The sequence below is a fragment of the Dermacentor variabilis genome, chromosome 3 (genome assembly GCF_050947875.1).
Source record: "Dermacentor variabilis isolate Ectoservices chromosome 3, ASM5094787v1, whole genome shotgun sequence".
NCBI classification, from domain to species: domain Eukaryota; kingdom Metazoa; phylum Arthropoda; class Arachnida; order Ixodida; family Ixodidae; genus Dermacentor; species Dermacentor variabilis.
Window position 1 is genome coordinate 57957063 of NC_134570.1, and position 19575 is coordinate 57976637.

The window sequence follows — 19575 nt, forward strand, 5'->3', positions numbered from 1 at the left end:
CAAAGGATGCTAGTCTCCTGTAACTGTAACAGTCGCTTCGACTGTAACCTGTAGTCGCTGTAACTTCTGTAGTCGGTGTAACTGACTTTACAGTCGAAGGAGCAATGTAGACAGCGACGAGAGTGAACGCAAGCTCCTTCGTTTTTACAATTAAACAAATTTAGTGGTTGTCGTCGCGAGGCAGGACTGGGTACAACGCGTATGTCAGTTCACATCTTATATGCACAATGACTTTTCTCACATCCCCACAGGTAGAGGACATGAATTCCTCATAGCCGGAAATTCAGATGATATTCTGAACGTTCGGTTCGCAAATTACGAGGATGGGAAAACGGTTTTCGAAGACAAAGTGTCTAAAATCTGAAATTCTTGGTTTGAGGCAGGAGGCATTCCCTTGCAGTAGACACGCTTTCTCGACTTCCTTGTGGAAGGACAGCAAGGGGTGGGACATAGTGCTATGCGAAGCTTTCAAGCACTGGGGTCAGCATGCCCTGTACACACAGTGTGCTACAAGCAGCCGGAGTGTCCACGTTTATCAGTAGTAGACGCATGACATTCGTGAGCAAATTTAGCATAGCAATCACTTGCGAATGCTTGTGTCGCCCTTGCTCTCTATGAAAACCGCCGTGAGGTAGAAGTTGCGGAGGAATTTTGTGCGAAAGTCGCCGGCGGCACAGTTTCAGTCTTTGACATGACTTCAGGTGACATCCCCGGTCCACGAGATACAAGTATGGACGCTCCATTCTCTATGGAAGAGTTAGAAGCTGCTATGGCGCTCTGTAGGTGTTCATCTTCACCAGGGCCCGATGGAATAACATATAGTGCTTGCGTCACCTAGGTCAAGAAGCACGAAGAGAACTCCTCAGCCTTTTTAACAGCTCGTGGCGAGATGGTGTCGTCCCACAGGAATGGAAAGGGAGCCGCCTAGTACCGCTACTAAAACAGGAAAGTCACCGCTCGAACTGGCATCGTATCGGCCGATAGCACTTGCCAGCTGCGTCGGGAAACTCATGGAACGTATGATCCTCATGCGTCTCGAATGGTACCTTGAACACAACAAAATTTACCCTGACTCAATGGCGGGATTTCGACGAGGCCGTTCATCGATTGATAGTGTCATCGATCTGGTATCATCTGTAGAACAACAAAAATATCGGAAGCGATTATCAGTCGCACTCTTTCTTGACGTGAAAGGCGCTTACGACAATCTTTCCCATCAAACCATTCTAGACGCACTTCTGACAGTTGAACTAGGAGGGCGAGTATTTCGATGGATCAGAAACTAGTTGACACAAAGGTCCTTGTTCGTGCGTACGGCAGATGGTCCGACTACCGACCACTACACATGCCGAGGCGTTCCCCAAGGCGGTGTTCTAAGCCCTGTTCTTTTCAACCTCGCGCTTCTTGGGCTGGCTGAATCCCTACCGGAAACAGTGAGTGTTTCAATATACGCCGACGACATCTGCATTTGGACATCAGCGGTCACTCGCCTGCAGGTTCGCGCAAGGCTACAGCAAGCAGCAACACAGGCATCCGACTATCTTCGGACACAAGGCCTTACCATCTCAACAGAAAAATGTGCGTTAGTCGCTTTTACGCGAAAAGCGATGTCTGGTTATCCAGTATACATCAATGGCCAGCCTATCTGCTACAAGAAAAATCATCGGTTTTTGGGTGTCATTGTTGACCGGGACCTCTCTTGGAGCCCTCAGGTTGCCCACTTGAAGAAGAGGCTCACATCTATTCACATCTTCAAGTTCATCGCCGGCAAAACATGGGGATTGTCAGTGGGCTCCATGCTACAGTTATATCGAGCACTTTTTATCGGATTTCTACGGTATAGTTCACCCGTGCTTGCTAACAAAAGCAAGTCAAATCTTCGAGAACTTCAGAGCGTGCAAGCGCAGGCACTACGTGTTTGCCTAGGCCTTCCGCGGAGCGCCTCAACAGCAGGAACCATTATAATGGCTCAAGACCATCCGATCACGACTTACATCAGCACCGACTCGCTTAGGGCCCGTGTTCGTCATATTTCACGGATTCAATCAAGCTTTCTTGCCTGTCTGCCAGAACGACGACCACAGGCATCCTTCTCCAACGAGGTCAGCAAGCATCGTGCCTCCCTACCATCGGGGTTCACACCATCAGCACGTTCACCCTCAGCTTTGTGGTGTTTAAAACAACCTCAAGTGCGTCTTACGGTTCCAGGGATAAGAAAGAAGAACGACCTGCCTACCTTGGCCTTGCAGCAAGCAGCTCTGGATTGTTTGCACACTTTCTACTTTGACCGAGTCCACATATATACGGATGGCTCTTCCACCCAGACCAGCTCCACCGGGGCAGTGGTTATACCATCACGATCACTAAGCATCCGATAGAAGATTTCTCACTTGACAACATCGACCTGTTCGGAGCTTGTTGCCCTCCGAGGTGCCGTTGATTATATTAACAACCAACCGGCTAATCGGTGGGCAATATTCTGTGATTCAAAGGCGGCCTTACAATGTCTTCTGTCATCTCTTCGTCGCGGGTCCTGTGAACAACTCGTATCGGAGATACGAGTAATGCACCATCACATGATTGCGGAAGGGCACGACGTCGTGTTTCAGTGGCTGCCTGGCCATTGCGGTATCTCCGGCAACGACCTCGCTGACGAAGCTGCTAAGAAAGCACACGATGGAGCAACCCTTGTTTCTATACCTTTATCGCGTACTGACGCAGCCCAACACTTAGGCAAGCTAGCGCACCGTATGACATTGGAGAAGTGGCACACACCTGATTTCATTCAACATCGATTGTATTCCCTCGATCCATCTATGCAACTGCGGCTGTTACCAGGGCTTCCGCGTAATGAGGAAACAATGCTGTGCCGCTTACGCTTGGGCGTCGCCTTCACGAATGCATATACGTTTTTAATTGGAATGGCTGATAGCGCCGAGTGCAATGCCTGCGGTGTCGAAGAAACTATAGACCATCTACTGTGCTACTGCCCATCATTTGAAAATGAAAGACAAAATCTCTGCACAGCTCTCAACCAGTTAGATAGAAAACCGTTCACCTTGAACAAGATCTTGGGACCATGGCCTCGCATATCGCAGCTACAAAAGGCCACAAAAGCGCTGCTGCGATTTTGAAAGATACAGGATTGAGTCAGCGTCTGTGATCCGGACTGAGTGACTGAACGATATCCCCGGTGGACTTTCTCTTCGTTCTTTAATCTTTCCGTCCCCGTTTCCCTTTCCCCAGTGTAGGGTAGCCAACCGGGCTCAGTCCTGGTTAACCTCCCTACCTTTCATTTATCCTTTGCTCTCTCTCTCTCTCTTGTGTCGCATGTGGTCAACTGCAGCGACATTGGACTTTAAGTGGCGAGTCATGTGCTTTGGCTCTTGTGTGTGGCATGTCTTCGGCAGCGCTGCCCACACCTCACTTGATGAAGCATCAATAGGCATGGCATCTTTTTTCGCCAACATTCGTGCTCTTGTTGGAGACAGATGGAACAGGAGGCGAGGTATCTCCCGTGAACCGGAAGAGGATTTTGTAGAATTTCGTTTCCGGGAGCGATGTCGCCTTATTTCAGCGGAAACATCTCTGTGTGATGATCTGTCACTGGCCATTTTCTTCAAGATTTTCTGCTCTTTCTTTAGGCGTGGATAGTCTTTTGAGGACGCAGCGTGCGATCCTTGACAATTTGTGCACTTGAGCTATGTTGCATGGCAAGTGTCAGCGTTGTGTTGTTCGAAACATCGTGCGCGTATCGTTGAATTTCGGTAGACAGCGCCTACGTGTCCAATTATTTGAGCTCTTCTGCACTGAAGTGGTTTGTGTACGAAATGCCGTACTACATTTCGAAAGTGGCCGACCTTTACCTGTGATGGATGGCAGTCGTCTTTAAAGACGAGCCTTACACAGTGCGAATTGACAAGGTGGAGAGCTCGTAGTAAGGTAACACCATCTGTCGCAAATTCGATTCAAATGGGCAGGTCGCTATCGCTAATCGATGCGTCAATATCATAAACAACGCAAGTCGTGGCTTCGTTGTCCTGCGGAATAAGGTAGTGGACATTGATGTTGCTCAGGAGCTTTACTGCCATCAAAGCATCGATTACGCATTGGTTGTGGACATCAATAGCCAGGTAGTTATTTCGATTATTAATGCTGATATCCTTGATTTCTCCTACGACAAAAGCCTCCATAGAAGCTTGTCGATTAAGGCAGTTGAGGTTGTCGGCAGGTGTGTCCAGAACAAAGAAAATTGTGTCTGCCGACGGCCTTCGCTGTAGCATGACAGTTGACTTGACAAAAACGGTCCGCTGATGTTTCGGCCCTTGGCCTTCCGGTGTACCACTATCTCGAAGCCTTCTTCACCTGAGGTGTCATCGCTTGAGCAGGAGTAAAACACAGTGTCCTCACTCTCAGCTTGACTTGGGGGTGCAGTTTCTCTTCCTCGGGCTGGTTCCTGGCGAAGTAATCACGTGGCGTCGGCGTTCTGCCGACTCCACTTCCATTGCCGTGGCAATGCGGGCGGCGTCTCTTACTAAAACCACGGGGCAGTACGTGCACAGCTCACCCTGTTTTGAACGCACAACCTCTTGCCCGCCACTCGGAACCTATACTGGTCGTTCATTCTCAGTAGCCGTAGAAACTTTCAATCTACCAGAACGACGAGCTTTTCATTCACTCCACCTCGATACGCCCCGTCTTCGTGACACATTAAAATTCGCCAAATTTCTGCTAGGTTCATTTGGCCCCGACCACCTCGCGCCCGCTACAGAGCGGCACGTAATATCAACTTCCCGCAAAGCTTTTAGGGCACGTGCCCCGTCCTACACATATCGGGTCAGCTTTGAACGTTCTTTCCCTTCCCCTCTCGGAAGAGTGGAAACAAAATGGCGGCGCTCAGAGACAACGCGCAAGCAGTTGGAAAACGTGACACATCAATGAGCACCTTATGTCAGTGACAGGCACGCACCCGGGGGGGGGGGGGGGGTGAGGGGTAGGTGCCTGTCAACACAAGAAACAACCAAACACGAGAAAGGAACATGTGGACTGTCTTGTTTGCCAGCAAAACTGTCCGGCAGGCTCACTCGTTTGCCGGCTTCAATCTCTGAAACTACGTCTCGGCATGCATTATGGTGATGATTATGACCTTAGTTGTCGTCATCGTCGTCGTCGTCGTCGTCATCGTCGTCGTTGTTGTTGTCGCCGTCGTCGTTGTCGTCTCACAATTTCATTTTCTTTCATTGATGGCGCATACCCATTGCGGAGAGTATACAGGCTAATACAAGCATTAAAGGCACGTCACCTCTCTTCTTTACGCGTTCCTTCAATGCATAATATACGTATAAAATATAGGTATAAAAAATAGGTATAAAAATACGTTATCGTGCAATATTTAGCTGGAATATGTCTCACCCTCCACTTATATTTTACTGAGCTCTGCTGTAAATGCTATTATTATTGCGACTACTTCTCCGCTTATAGGATCAGTTCTCCGGATTGCTGCAGAACCAATTATTTGTATTCATGTTCAGCAACAAGAGGTCCCACTTCGGTATGACCATTTTCATTACACGGGGTGTTTCTTCTTTATCGTTAACTCTCTTTTTTTGCATCACTCATGACATGAAGCACAATTCCAGTTCTGGAGTTGGGTCGCGATCCCAAAGGCAGACAATTTGCCGAAGAAATCAAAATAAACATATTACTAATTAACAAATGCTTCCCTAATTGCCTTTTCATCTAATTACTCTACACCTCATACTGAAATTTACTAATCGTATCCAGTGGCTCGGAAAGCGATATCTACTTGTAACGAATTCTCTTTCGAGATATGCATGCCTAAAGTTTGCGACGAACTGTATTGGTATTTCTGTAATTTTTTTCGTCTTCAATCCATGAAAATACTTTTTGTGAAAAAAGCAAGCTATAAAACAGTGTACTTCCACTTAATATATAGAAAAGAATTTATTGACAGGAAAGAGAGAGGTCGACCTGAGCTAGTGAGCTCCAGTCTGCTACTCTGCACTGGGGAAGTGGGAAGGGGAGGGAAAGTACTCGGATGGGTGATGATGATACTTAAAATTTGACAGCGCTCATATGGGGTGTCCTACGCGATTTGAGCCAAACCTTAAATATATGCTAATGACATGTGGCTGTACAGAACCAAGATAATGTTTGCCGTCGCTTGGGGATACTCAGATTATTTTTTGCATTCCGCCTAATTACATAATTATTCTCAATTATTTCATCAACTTCTCAAATATTATATTTAGATGAAAATTGTTAATGAGAGAGTCGTAGAGACAACATGAAAAACTCCCGATGAAGATTTCTGATGCACAATACTCGCTACATAAAAGTATTTTTCCGAGCGTGAAAGAAGCCAGCGGATACACGCAAAGTGCTTCGAGTGGGAATTCGCGCGGCACGGCAACCAACATTACCTTGATTCGGTACAGCTACGTTGCACTTGCATATATTTACGGCTTGGCTCAAGTTACGTGAGACACCCGTTATAAGAACTGCCGCTAGCATCCAAATTCTTTCTAAGTGGACGTGCCATTTCAAATATGCGGCTTCAATTTGCACCTGTCAATATGTGCGGCAAAGTAATTACTTTAATGGTTGATTAGTTACAGCTTGTTAATTGAGTAATTAGGAAATTTTGATTTCGAGTGCCAGTAATGCGGGCCTTTTCGAGTAATCGTGCTCAAGGAGTAAGCTTGAGCAAAGTTTTCAGGGGCGCCTTTCTTAAGAATTATGTAAACTGCACAGACACACCCTTACATGAGAGACCAATAATACGCTACTACCACTGGCACCAGCAGCAATACTTCCGCGACTACACTTGCGACTACTGATGATCACGTCACTCTCGTCGCAATTCCTTCGTCACCCGTGATACTCACGATAAGAGCGGTCCCTTGCGCTGACGAAAATTCACGGCGATGGGGGCGTGCTGCCCGGCGTGAGAACTTGAAGGCAAAGTCTGCGCGCACATGCTGTGAGAGATGTGACAGCTCAACGCTGTTTATTTTTTTTTTAACAATACTGTAGGCCTTTGCAAAGGCCGGAGCCTGTGCAAAGGCCAATACTGTAGGCCTTTGCACAGCACATTGGCCGGAGCCGGCGAACTCGCTGGAGCCAGCTGCTTCGTTTGTGTTCTTTCTTTCTTTCCTTCTTTCTTTCTTACTTTCTTTCTCTCTTTCTTTCTTTCTTTCTTTCTTTCTTTCTTTCTTTCTTTCTTTTGCATTTCAATGCGAAAGCAATATACGACTCATGAGGCTCTGTGACCTGTGAGATTCTGTGAACGACTGACTATTGTTTTTCCTTTTCTCTCCGTCTCTATTATTGCCCTTTCCAGCTACCCAAGTGTAGGGTAGCCAATCGGGCACGTCCTTTGTTAACTTCCATACCTCTCCCTCTTCGTTTCTCTCTCTCTCTGTCTTTCATCTTCGCGATTCTGGCTTCAGACATTCCTGCGGCGCTAACGTTTGTGTTTTGTCTTTAAGAATTATCGTTTTGCTTGCTCAGAACTGAAACTATTCGTCCACTTTTGCAAGCGAAAAGTGCACACGTACAAGCTGTGAATACCGCCATTTCTCTCTCGCAAGAGATACGCGCATGATCGTGTCGAAAGAAGCTAATTTGACCAACATATTGTCACAGGCGGGCAACTAAATCCCGCTATCACTAAAGTCCTCACTGTGACTTGGACAAAAAAGTGTCTTGTACAAACATTCAATTTTCGATCCACACAATGCGACCGAGTTCGAAGCGAACTGCGATGTGCAGCGGGCGCCCGGTTGGTACAATAGAATAACGGACCAAGTATTCTTCGTTGCTGTCGTTGGTTAATTTTCGCTTCCTAAATATGCAAATGAAAACGGTGTCACGTTGCTCAACAAAAGAACACACGAATTATGAACCCTCTTATGTGGCATTCATTGCGTCCTGTTACTTCCCGTGGTGTTAAATACACCATTCAGTAACCTGCTTGATCGTTTGCGCTTTTTTGATACGTTAAAAACGTCATTAAAACACAGATAGTTCACAGCTGGACATATTTCACCATGTGTGATAGTCCTTCAGAATTTCACTTGCCCATCTAACCAGCTATACGTCATTTAAGTCCCAACATTTCAAAGCAAATTAAACGTGCAAGAAGAGGCGAGCGTAAAGCGTTTGTGAATGGCAATAGTTAATTTAGGGGTTAAATGCAGGCGGATAAATTAGAATTTCAATGAGCTCATTTTTGTTTTACATTTAGATACACAAACAGCGAAGCGTGATACAGCTATACAGGGTGTCACAACTAACTTTAGCCAAAGTTTAAATGTGCCTGTACCCTCTAAGACGACGCGGCCAAATGCATGTTGCTGACTATTGCGTGGAGTAACTCACGCTACTTTTTGTACTCTACTTAATTGCACAATTAGTCAATAATTATTAACCAACTTCGGAAGCAACGAAGTTAGGCAATAAATTCCAATCAGAAAGTTCTAGACCGCTTTGTAAAACGTCCGATTAGACAGTTTCTAACTTTCTATCAATTGGGCATTAGTGTTTTTGCGTTTACTGCACATGCCCTCGAAAAGCAAAAAGATACCACGTGACATGTCTACTTGCGCGCCGTGATTTCAGCGCTCCCAAACACTCCGCATACAAACGATCATAACACTTCGCCGGGTGTGCTGCCGCTGCGCCTGCTTGTCGCTATCATGAAGTGCCACGAGGGAAGCACACCCGTGGCGTAAATCGCGCAGCCAACGCCTGCGTCACTGCCCAGTCGTCTTTTAAGCGGCTCTGATTGGTTGCGCAATCCTTGCTGATGACTCGCGTTGCGTCGCCGGCGCAGCTGTGAAGTCATAAAACCTTTCTTTCCCGCAGCTGCTCTGCTCTGGGAGCAACCGTGAGCAGACCGCCACCGAAACTTGTGAGCTAATACAGGCTGCGCTTGAAAACAGTTCACAAAAAGGACTGACCTGTAAGCAGCAGTAAGTGTCTGTGACGAAGTGACGGTGGACATATCGTCTTCGGAGCCAACGTTTCTTGCAAGGCCAAGGATACCACTTTGCGTAACCCAAGTAGGTTTACAGGTAGCCGAGTAGATTATATTATAATATTTCTTTTAATATTCATATCTTGGACAAAACTACGTGGTGCAATGCAGTTGTACAAATAGCATATACCTCTTATCTAAATTACAATTGAAAACATGTGTCGCTAATACAAAATAAAATAACATATTGCTCAGTCAGCCCCTACCGGCAACCACCGTGAAGCCATAACTTTTTTCATTTTTTGCGTTATGTAAAGCGCTTCTTTGTTTCTTTTATTAATTTGCCCACTTTGGTAGGTATTCATCAGGCGAGAAATGCGGGCCAACTTACTGGGCAGAGCAGTCTGACACAGCGCCTTAATTTTAGAGCGCAGCACTTTGGCGCCCGTTCCCGCGTCACCGTCGCCCTTGTCGTCGTCGTAACCAAGGTCATCATCCGCACGCTTCTCTGGCTGCGCTAAAACCCCTTAAACTTCGTAAAGTAGTGCCACGCTTTGAAGAATGCCGCCTCGTCCTCGCGCGCTTTGGCCGAGGCCGACGCCGTGTCGCTATTGGCATAATAACATCACGTGGGCCCTCGCGCCGTACATCAGCGCCATTTTTGCTCGAGAAGCGTCTACGGAGTGGCGAGGAGCGCATGTTGGCGCCGTTGCAACGCTCGAGCAGCGTAGGCGGCGCCACGATCGAGGAGGGAGCCTGAAAGAGAGGAGAAACGAGGAGGAGTGAAGGTGGAGGAGGAGAATGTCGCTACTTTACGAAGTTTAAGGGCTGCGCGCGCTCCTGCTGCCGTCTCTCGCGCGCGGCGCGAGTCTTGCTGTCTCCTTATCATAGAGTTTCATACAATAAGTACTAGGGACAACTCTGGCGCTAGTGTCTACTAAGGTCCCTCTACAATTTTTAATTTAGCGACATCTGCCGCGCGCGCCACCTGGGAAGTTCCTGTAGCAGACCGCGCCCAAGCTAAACCGCGGCGCCGCGGCATTGACGAGGTGAAAATGCACATCCGCGGAAATAAAACCTACTGGTGCCTGACTGTGGTGAAAAACGAAAGAATGGCTCGAACTGCTAAAACTAGTGCTTTAACTTCAAATGAGCGCTGAAAGAAAAACATTCGAGAGAGCGGAATGAGTGCTTCATCGCCTCGATTCCGCATGTTTACATTTCGTTCGTTTGCGCTCGTATTAAATTACATTACATGTTCACAGTATAAATTATCTGGATATGATTAAGAAGAGCATGAATTGTTGATTTATTTGCATTCCATAAAAGAGTTGAAGTGCTTGACGGGTGAAAAACGCGGAGTCTAAGACTTACAACACGAGACGTTTTCGTGCCTATCCGCGCGGCCTTGGTGATTGCTTGCGCTTAATTCCATTTGCTCCGTGAATTCTTTTGCTTATATGTGTGCTGCGTACACATAGCGGTTACTTTGAACGGAGAATTCATGTAACAAGGAAGGCTTGCAGTCGCTTGGACCGAAAAACTGTCGACATAACGTCGCTGAAACGTGCGACCCGCACGGCAACTAAACAACAGCATGTGTGTGTGGAAATGAGAACGAGCTCGCAGCTGTATGTAATGTACTTTGAAATATTGTATTATACTTTATTATTTGATGGCCAGTAGCAGTGGCTGTGCAGTATTTGTTTTTAAAAGCAGAGTAATGCAGGCACTTAAGCACATATTTATTCACATATGCAATGCACAAAATGCGATTATGATATGCAGGGTTGAAAATGACTTTTTGGTCATATTGTAAAGTGCAGTTAACAACGCGCGCACAAACACAGGAAAGTATAAAAGTAGAATTCGCTTCTGAAATTTGGGATTTCTTTATCGCACGTAACTCAATGCGGATATTTGTCAGCGAGTCAATGCGCATCTGCCCCGCTATTTACTTGCATGCTAGGTCATACTGCACTTGCTAAGTGAACGGGCTCATAATGCACTAAAATGAATAATCTCCGCAAATTTCGGGTGCCAACATTCGTATGTGCGAGTGAAATACCATCGCAGCTCTGCAGACACACGTGTATGGTTTCTCTCGCACCTTCGTATCGCTCTACGTTACTTTCTTCACATAGTCGTGCAGTTACCGACGGTTCAGTCTTTCCGCCCAGTTCTATGCGACCACATTTATATTCTGGTTAGGTTTTGCTTGCCGCGCGGGATGCAAAATAAGTTCTTGCCTTCCTCCGTCTGATCTCGGCACCCACCCGCACAGCAACAAGGCATTTCGATCTTTCGCATCCTAGGTCATACTGAGCTATTCAGCGGGCTCATAACGAACTAAAATAAATGATCTCCACAATAAAGTTTTTGTCTGTCTGTCTGTCCACAAACTTCAGCCATCAACTTTCATGCGCGCGAGTGAAATACTATCACAGCTCGACACATGCACGTGTATACTTTCTATCCCACCTTCGTATTGTTGCATGCTATTTACGTCGCATAGTCGTGCAGTTACCGACGGTTCAAAGTCCTTCCGTCCAATTCTGTGCAACCATACTTTTCTTCTGGTTAGGTTCTGGTTGCCGCGCGGGATGCAAAATACCTTCTTGCCTTCCTCGGTTCCGTTTCGGCACTCAACCGCACATCAACAAGGCATTTCGGCCCTCCCGGTACGAAATTATAGCAGCAATGTGCATAGCACAACAGGCGAAACGCGCGCTCTGCGCCCGGCGCGCAGGAGCTTTCATGGCGGCAAAGGGGCGGAGCAAGGTCGCATGTTACCGATATGCCCATCGCTGGCGTCGTCGGCTGGTTCAAAGCCTTTCCGTACTTTAAGATTATTGAGGGACTTTACTGGAGCTGCAATAGGGGAGCGGTTGTATCAGCACACAGCGGAGCAACCGTGGAGGGCACGAACGAGCGTAGATTACCTTTCAACAACTTAACGCCGTAAATATAACTCGTCTTCGTGATCGCGGCACCTGTTGTTTAATTCAAGAAGCCTCCAAGTATCGTTTGAAAAACCAACGACGGGTCTATAACGTTACTTGTTTCTGTTTTGCCATTGTGCAATGGAGCAGTAGACTTTATCGTCCATCGCGCATGAATTTTGAGCGAGACAAACAGGTTCACATAATGATGGAGACTTGAGTGATCCATAGTGTCCGAGCCAGATAAGCGTCCGGCTGGGTATGACATTTTGATAAAGGTATTTCTATCCGTCAGCACAGAGCTTCCTGCAAAAATTACCAGAAAAAAAAAATTGGCGGTAGAGTCTACAGCATCTACAAGCATGGCGGTTAAGCCGGTAAGGAAATTATGGGTGCGATACGTAAAGCACTTGTTGAGTGGGTTAGTGACCGGCGTGTCGAAATAATGAAGAAGCACACCCGTAGAGTTCAGTAGATGTTACATTAGGCTTTCAATCTTATCTTTATCGCTACTTTCAGTCCTACAGCACCCCTGGATTTTGACCCGCCGTGGTTTCGCAGTGGCTATGGTGTTGGGCTGCTGCGCACGAGGTCGCGGGATCAAATCCCGGCCACGGCGGCCGCATTTCGATGGGGGCGAAAGGCGAAAACACCCGTGTACTTAGATTTAGGTGCACGTTAAAGAACGCCAGGTGGTCGAAATTTCCGGAGTCCTCCACTACGGCGTGCCTCATAATCAGAAAGTGGTTTTGGCATGTAAAACCCCATAATTTCCTTTTCACCCCTGGTTTCATCGAATTCTTTGTTCTCCTTGTGCAGAGAAATGGCGCGAAGTGGGGTGACGGGAAAGCGAGTTTTAACGGCAGCGAAAGCCGTCCTAAGTCAGAAGCAGCCGGTTGGGAAGAATGAGCCCATCGCGCTCTCGTAGTGTATCTATCTGCACATGATCTACATTGTAGCTGAACTACAGCAGCGCCAGAGCTACCTCAAATAATTGTAGTGGTATTATAGTAGGAGGAATAAACATTAATAAAGAAACTCGCCGGCGAGAGAGTCTTCGCCCTATGTGGGAAATTTATTGTTTTCACAACCGAGGTGTTCGCGAAGAAGCTACTGCCCTGACGAAGACAAATTCCCCTGCTAAACATTGCACGTGTGCGCAAACAGAGACATGCGAAGGAAGGAGGCATTAAAGCCCCTGGATTTTCGAAACGTAGCGAAAGGCTTTGGTCTCGCCGCCGAGCTACGCAATCGCTGATGATGATGGTGATGATAATTGTCATCTCCTTTGGAACGGGGTGGAGGCAAATGGTCGCCTAGCCTGCTTTAGTTATTCTGGTCCTGCTACATTTAGCGCCACCAATAGCCTTTTGCCTTTCTGATCTCAATCTTGACTTTCGTATTCAAACTTTATCGCTATGTTGTACCGTTACAAACGATTGAAGTGACTCCGGTTCAAATAATCTGCTCACAGCATTTTTTTCTACCAACACGCTAAAGGCCTCTTACTTAGCTCCACTGCTAACCAGTTAATCATTCTTGCTTGTTTGAAATGGAACGCTTCTCGAAGGTGGGCACTACCTACTGGTCTTGCTGGGTGAATATCTTGGCGTTCAATGACGACGTGCGGTGATGTGTTGTCATATTTTTTTTCTTTTATCTTGTCGCTACAGTGAGAAAGAAAAGTCGCTAAACTTCCGCTAAGTCTTGCTGGGACGTCGCTAAAGATATCGCTAGAACGTCTGAGTGAATTTTAAATAACGTGGGGGTTTTGGGACACAATATAGAAGCCAACGCGACGTAAATCGCTTATACGAACATGTCTCAGGTTTGTCTATGCACTCTGCAAAAGAGGTATAAGCAGTGAATTTACCCTCCAGGATGCCGTGCACTTTTCACTTTACAAATATGCTTAAGTCACAACGCATGATGACAACTGAAATTGCGCATTGACCTTCACATTGTAATCTAGAAGCTTTGAATGTTGAACTAGTTGGTTTTTCATAATTGAAGTAGTGACTTAGTGCAATAAAAACCACGGAGACAAGAAAGGCGGACAAGGACAAGCGCTACTCGCAACTGTTTATTGGAAGGATAGACTTGTGTATATATATATATATATATATATATATATATATATATATATATATATATATATATATATATATATATATATATATATATATATTGGCGGTGAGGAGTTACGGAGTCGCCATCTATCGGAAGCGCCTCGCTGGCGTAGTATGAGGGAGGATCACGCGGCGCGCCCGTCATAGGTTTTGCTATCAGCGCTCACTGAAAACACCACGCGGGAGCTCCCGGACATCTCCTCCTTTCTCTTCATTAAAATCAACTCCTCCTCCTCCCGGACATTTTTGTAAGTACTTTCGAAACGAGAGAAGTTTTTTACTGTCTAAATAATAATCTTGGGCAAACTGAAAGCACAGAATCGTTTACAGACGCTATCTCTTTACCGAATACGTTCAGTGAACGCCACTGCGCGCTGTCGCCGCGATGGAGGGCCCTATAACGTAAAACTATTCCAATACGTTTTTATTCCAATCTTCTGACGTTGAATTTGCGTAACTGCCGACGCATGGATCGGGCGGTAACCCACAGGGTTCTCTGAATAGACCAATCGAATGCTCTCCTCGTCCATAGGATGTCACTTTTGTTTGCTTGAAAAACGAATAATATTGCCTACACTGAGCGACTTGTCTTATCTAATTGGCTGACAAGAGGCGAGGAGCAAGCTCATGTGGTTAGGTATTCGATGGGGTCGAGCCACTGCACTGAAACTCGATAACCGGAACAAGAGGGAGGTGCCGGTGTCTGCGATTGGTCCGCTTTCCCTTACTTAGCTTGCGAAGGCTCGTCGAAAATCGCGGCGGCATGCAACTGGAGCTTAAGAATGACGCTGAAACGGACCCTCAGCAAAGAAGAGTTGGCAGAACGAGGTTGTAAACGTGTCGAAAGTGCTCAAAAACGTTACACGGCCATGCAAAAAGTTTTGTTATACGCAATTAAACCCATGCTCTCTGGCAGGTGCGAGTCGCCAGTGCCCGAGTGATCGGCGGCAGCCATCTTTTATTCCTTTCAGAAAGGGGCAGCCTGCGGCTGTTCCGAAGAAAATTAAGTTTTGTTCGGCATATTAATGCATCTTTATCGCGTACACGTCACTTTGACGCGGTGAGTTTTTTGCGGTTTTGTGACGGCGCGTGACAGGGAGGTAAAGTGGGTGCAGCCCGAAAACGTTTCACCAATAGCCGAGGGCTAATGGCGAAAAGGGGTCGAATCAGAAATAACAATTTTTCTTTTGTTCGATCAAATCATGCATAATCAGTGCGTACACGGGGTATCAGATGGGGAGCTATCACTGTTTTAGTAACGTCGCGTGACAGACAGGTTAAGTGGGGGTGGTCCAACAAGATTTTTGACCAATCGTGGAGGGCTGATTGCAGAATTGGAATAGAAAAGTTTGGAATAGTTTTACGTGATAGCGCCCGGAGTCTCCTGAACCGGCTTCTTGCGTGAAAGGTAGGTAAACGCTGAGAGCAAACTATGGGAAATATGTTCTTCTAGTGTTTGTATAACGAAATGGAGCGTAATAGAATGGAGCCTCAATGCAGCGATCGCACAAATTCGCAGCGACCGACTGCGCGTCTGCATGCTTGTCCGCGCACTGTTTCGCTTTCGCCGCGTGCGCGTTTTCGCACCGTGCCATGAGCTTTAGGCCGAAGAATATGAGAATTTGATAGTATACACGCAATAATTGTTGCGTGGGCGCTATCAGAGCTGTTCAAAAATAATTTCATTGTAGAGACTTCGACGCCTACGGGGACTATGATGTGCCGTCGCGACAATTCAATCTTTTTTTAATTCTAAATTCTTGGATTTTTCAATATTATTTCCCGAGTTGGCGTCGCACTGTATGTTTATCGGTGTTCTCAGCGTGCGATTTCCCGCTGCTTCTTTTTTTCAATCCAGTGCATTAATTCATTACACAAACATGACCATATGCCATGCTTTTTTTTAATGTGCTTCTTACCGCTCCCTTTCCACTCCAGTGAACTTGCCAGTATCTATAGCATCGACAAGTTCATAGACCAAACTGTCATGACATTAGCCTGGCAGCGGACTCGGGCGAGCGACTCAGTGCGCGTTTTCCGAACATCGCAGACCCGGCGCCGTAGCAGAAATCTTCCCCGCGTCTGTGCTTGCCGCGTACCCGAGTTGTAGCCGACGATTGTTTGCCGGTTTTATGTTTCGCGAGCCAAGCTTCACGCAGCTCCTTGTCCTGCGGCTACGTGTGAATAAGGCTGACACCGGGCTCCGTTGCGTACGTCCTGCACTGCGGCACCGAGCAGTAACCTACCATGTTGCGCGCCTTCACAGGCAGCCACTACCTATTGTAGTGCTTTCAAGTGTTGTAAAGGAGACACTCGAAGCGGGAAAATCTCGCCACTAAATGAAAACTGCAACGTACGAGGGAATTGAAACTCTCTTTTTCAGCTCGCTTCAGCGCTCTCGAAGCAGCCGACGCGGCCGTTATGTCCACGTGATCCCTCATAGCACGTCACGCCGACGGTGGCGCCAGCTTTTCCAGTGGTGGAGCTCGAGGCTCATATATATATATATATATATATATATATATATATATATATATATATATATATATATATATATATATATATATATATATATATATATATATATATATATATATATATATATCCTCTTGACACGCACGCGCATACCAAGCGAAAAGAACATGCACATGCACATCAAAGGCAATTGCGCAAGAAGTGAGATTCAGCATCAAGTAATCAGATAGAAGGCTCACCGATACATCTATCTCTGTTCTTCTTGATAAAGAAGGCCTGCAGTGCAAGTTTAGAGGAGGCGTTGCCGCTCCTGCCCAGAGTGGTGGCATTAGAAAATCGAGGGCCACGTCCACACGCGGTAACATGAGCCACCGTATGTTATCCCTCATCCTGCTTTTCCTTTATTTTTTGCGGATGTTCTTTTAAATGGCCATTCACGCAACGCTCGGGATTGTCCAACGTACAGTTGCCCACAAGGGTGCAGATCAAGTAAATTGCATATAGAGTCCCTCTGGAGCACATTACAAAGAGCTTTTTATGCCTATTGCGGAAGCCCCGCCTGCTCTCACAGCAAACTCGAGAGCACAGCTTCGAAAGCGTGTTGGGCGCAGAAAAATCAAGAGGAATACCATGACGGTTAGCAACCTTTTGAAGGTTGTGTGACACCTTGTGCACGCAGGGTACAACCTCCAGTCTCAATTCCGGTCGTTGGACCACTGCTCTTGCCCTTCGGGCTCCAAGCTTTACTTTTTCCAGTAGATACTCTGCTATAGCGTAAGCGACCGTCAAAGGATAACCAGCTGCCAAAAGGCATCCACACAAAACAAGCGCTGCGAGGTTTCTGTAATTGTATTTTAGCAATCCAGGTTCACTTGATCTTTCCCTTTCGTGCCCCTTTAAACACAACTGATTGTGAGCGTAGCTCGGCAGTCGTCTCATTAGTACAGAACTGATGGGCTACTCGGAACACATAACGTCAAATATATTGAGGTTACAACAGAGCTAAAACAATAATTTGCTACAAAATATGGACGCCATGACGTCACTCATTTGTTAGCTTGTGTTTTGCGTGTGTGTGCCATTCAATCGTGTATCCCCTTTCGCGCACAAAATAATATTAGCAGACCCCATCAACTTGCCCAAGAAAAAAGTCCCGTCAAGTCACCCTGTCGTAGACGTTGGCTTCAGGCTGAGGCTACGACCCCATGTTCCCACATCGTTGGTCCCATCGTGACTGAATGCTTCACGGTATACGCAGGTGCCGCGGAGACGCCAAGATGTGCGATCAGGTGATCTGCGCACAGGTCAGCGCGTCTAGCTGCAAGTATGGCCTGGGAAAAAACGGCTGCTGCTTCGTCTGCGCGAGGGTGAGTGCGGCCGCGAGAGCCAAGAGGTGACTGCCACCGGTTACTGCACTAACATCTTCGATGATGAATACTCAATCAAGCTAGACGAGCACTGCCGAACACCTTGAAAACGAAGGGCTTCAGGCCTCCGAAAACATTCGTTATACACGTCTCTTCGCTGTAAATGACGCGCACCGCACAACTCAGAACAGAATCGGGGCAGAATTATTCCGTCGTTATGTAGGTCATTTCGTTGCAGAGGAGTTCGTTGCGAAGGCGCTCGGCAGTGCATTACACTTGTGCAATGGCAAATGGGGCAGTCGTCAGGCGAGTGATGTCTCGGTAACTACTGGTAGTATCCGATGGTAGGATGCATTGTACAGCTATCGCGAGATATCGCGGGAGATCGCGAGCTGAAGAAACGCTTTTCTGCCACTTGTTGCTTGGCGTGGTCATCACAAATGCCTGTTCATTTTACGTCGAAATGGTAAATAACTATATGCATTTGATAACAGCGGCTGCGAGGAAATCGTTGCGCGTCTTTAACTTTGTGAATGTCCTCCCTTCAGTGCATCTATATGAAAAGCACTCTCAACTACATTAGACAGAATCGACAATATCTCCCTTTGTTGGAAGGTACAATTATAGGGCACATGGTTTGGGTCGTCCTCATCACAGAAGGCGTTGAAGGCGTTACTGCGCTTTTTGAGCACGAGTGGACTGGTTGACAGACCTTGCGAAGTGTCGTGAGCTACGTCACTCTCGTAACACTTGTTTTTAATACGTTAGCATTACTAGGGCACTTCGTGTACTTTCCGGAGGCCGTCTGTCTATCTTGCTATATACATGTTTGTTTGTATGTTTGTATCTAACCGTTTTCCCAACTACCTGGGTCCCTGGGTTGTCGGCGGCCGAATGGGTAGCGCACCGGGCTGCTGTGCTCAGGTAAAAAGAGGCTTCGAACCAACCATCGGACCGACTTGGGTCACTGAGTATCTGCAAATGGGCCACTGTAAGATGTGGGATGGGTCATGGGTCACTGTAAGATGTGGGACCGGCTAGCTACCGCTGTTTGAAGAAACTCTTTGACGCAGACTTGGAGCACAGGCTATGTGCCACTTCGTCTTTTCTGATCTTCAATGGCCCTCTTTGATGCCAACTTAGGTCACTGGGTATGTTCCAGTAAGTGCGTGCCACTCTTCAATGAACGGCTTTGACGCCAACTTGGTTAACTAGAAGGATCGACATTTGGGCGAGTTGGTACTGGTTGAACTTCTTGAAGGGGCAGCGCAATATGACGAAGACAGAAGGCAGGAACACACAGGACCTGTGTGTTCCTGCCTTCTGTCTTCGTCATATTGCGCTGCCCCTTCAAGATGTTGGGCAACTAGGCACGTACAACTGAGAATGTGCCGCTCTACAATGACAAAAAATATCGCTTAAAATTCTCCGATACTGAGCTGGATCGAGCCCACGGCGCATGGGTTCCTCAAGGACAGCAAGTCGATGCTTTCGCAGGCTGCGTCACGAATGCACTGGGCATGTGTCGCTTTTCAATGAATGGCTTTCGCGCCAATGCTTTAGAGATCCGCGCCATGAATGCCCTGGGTATGTGCCACTCTTCAACGAACATCTTGCCAACTTCACCGGTGTGACTGAGAATGGGCCCCTGGGTGCGTGGC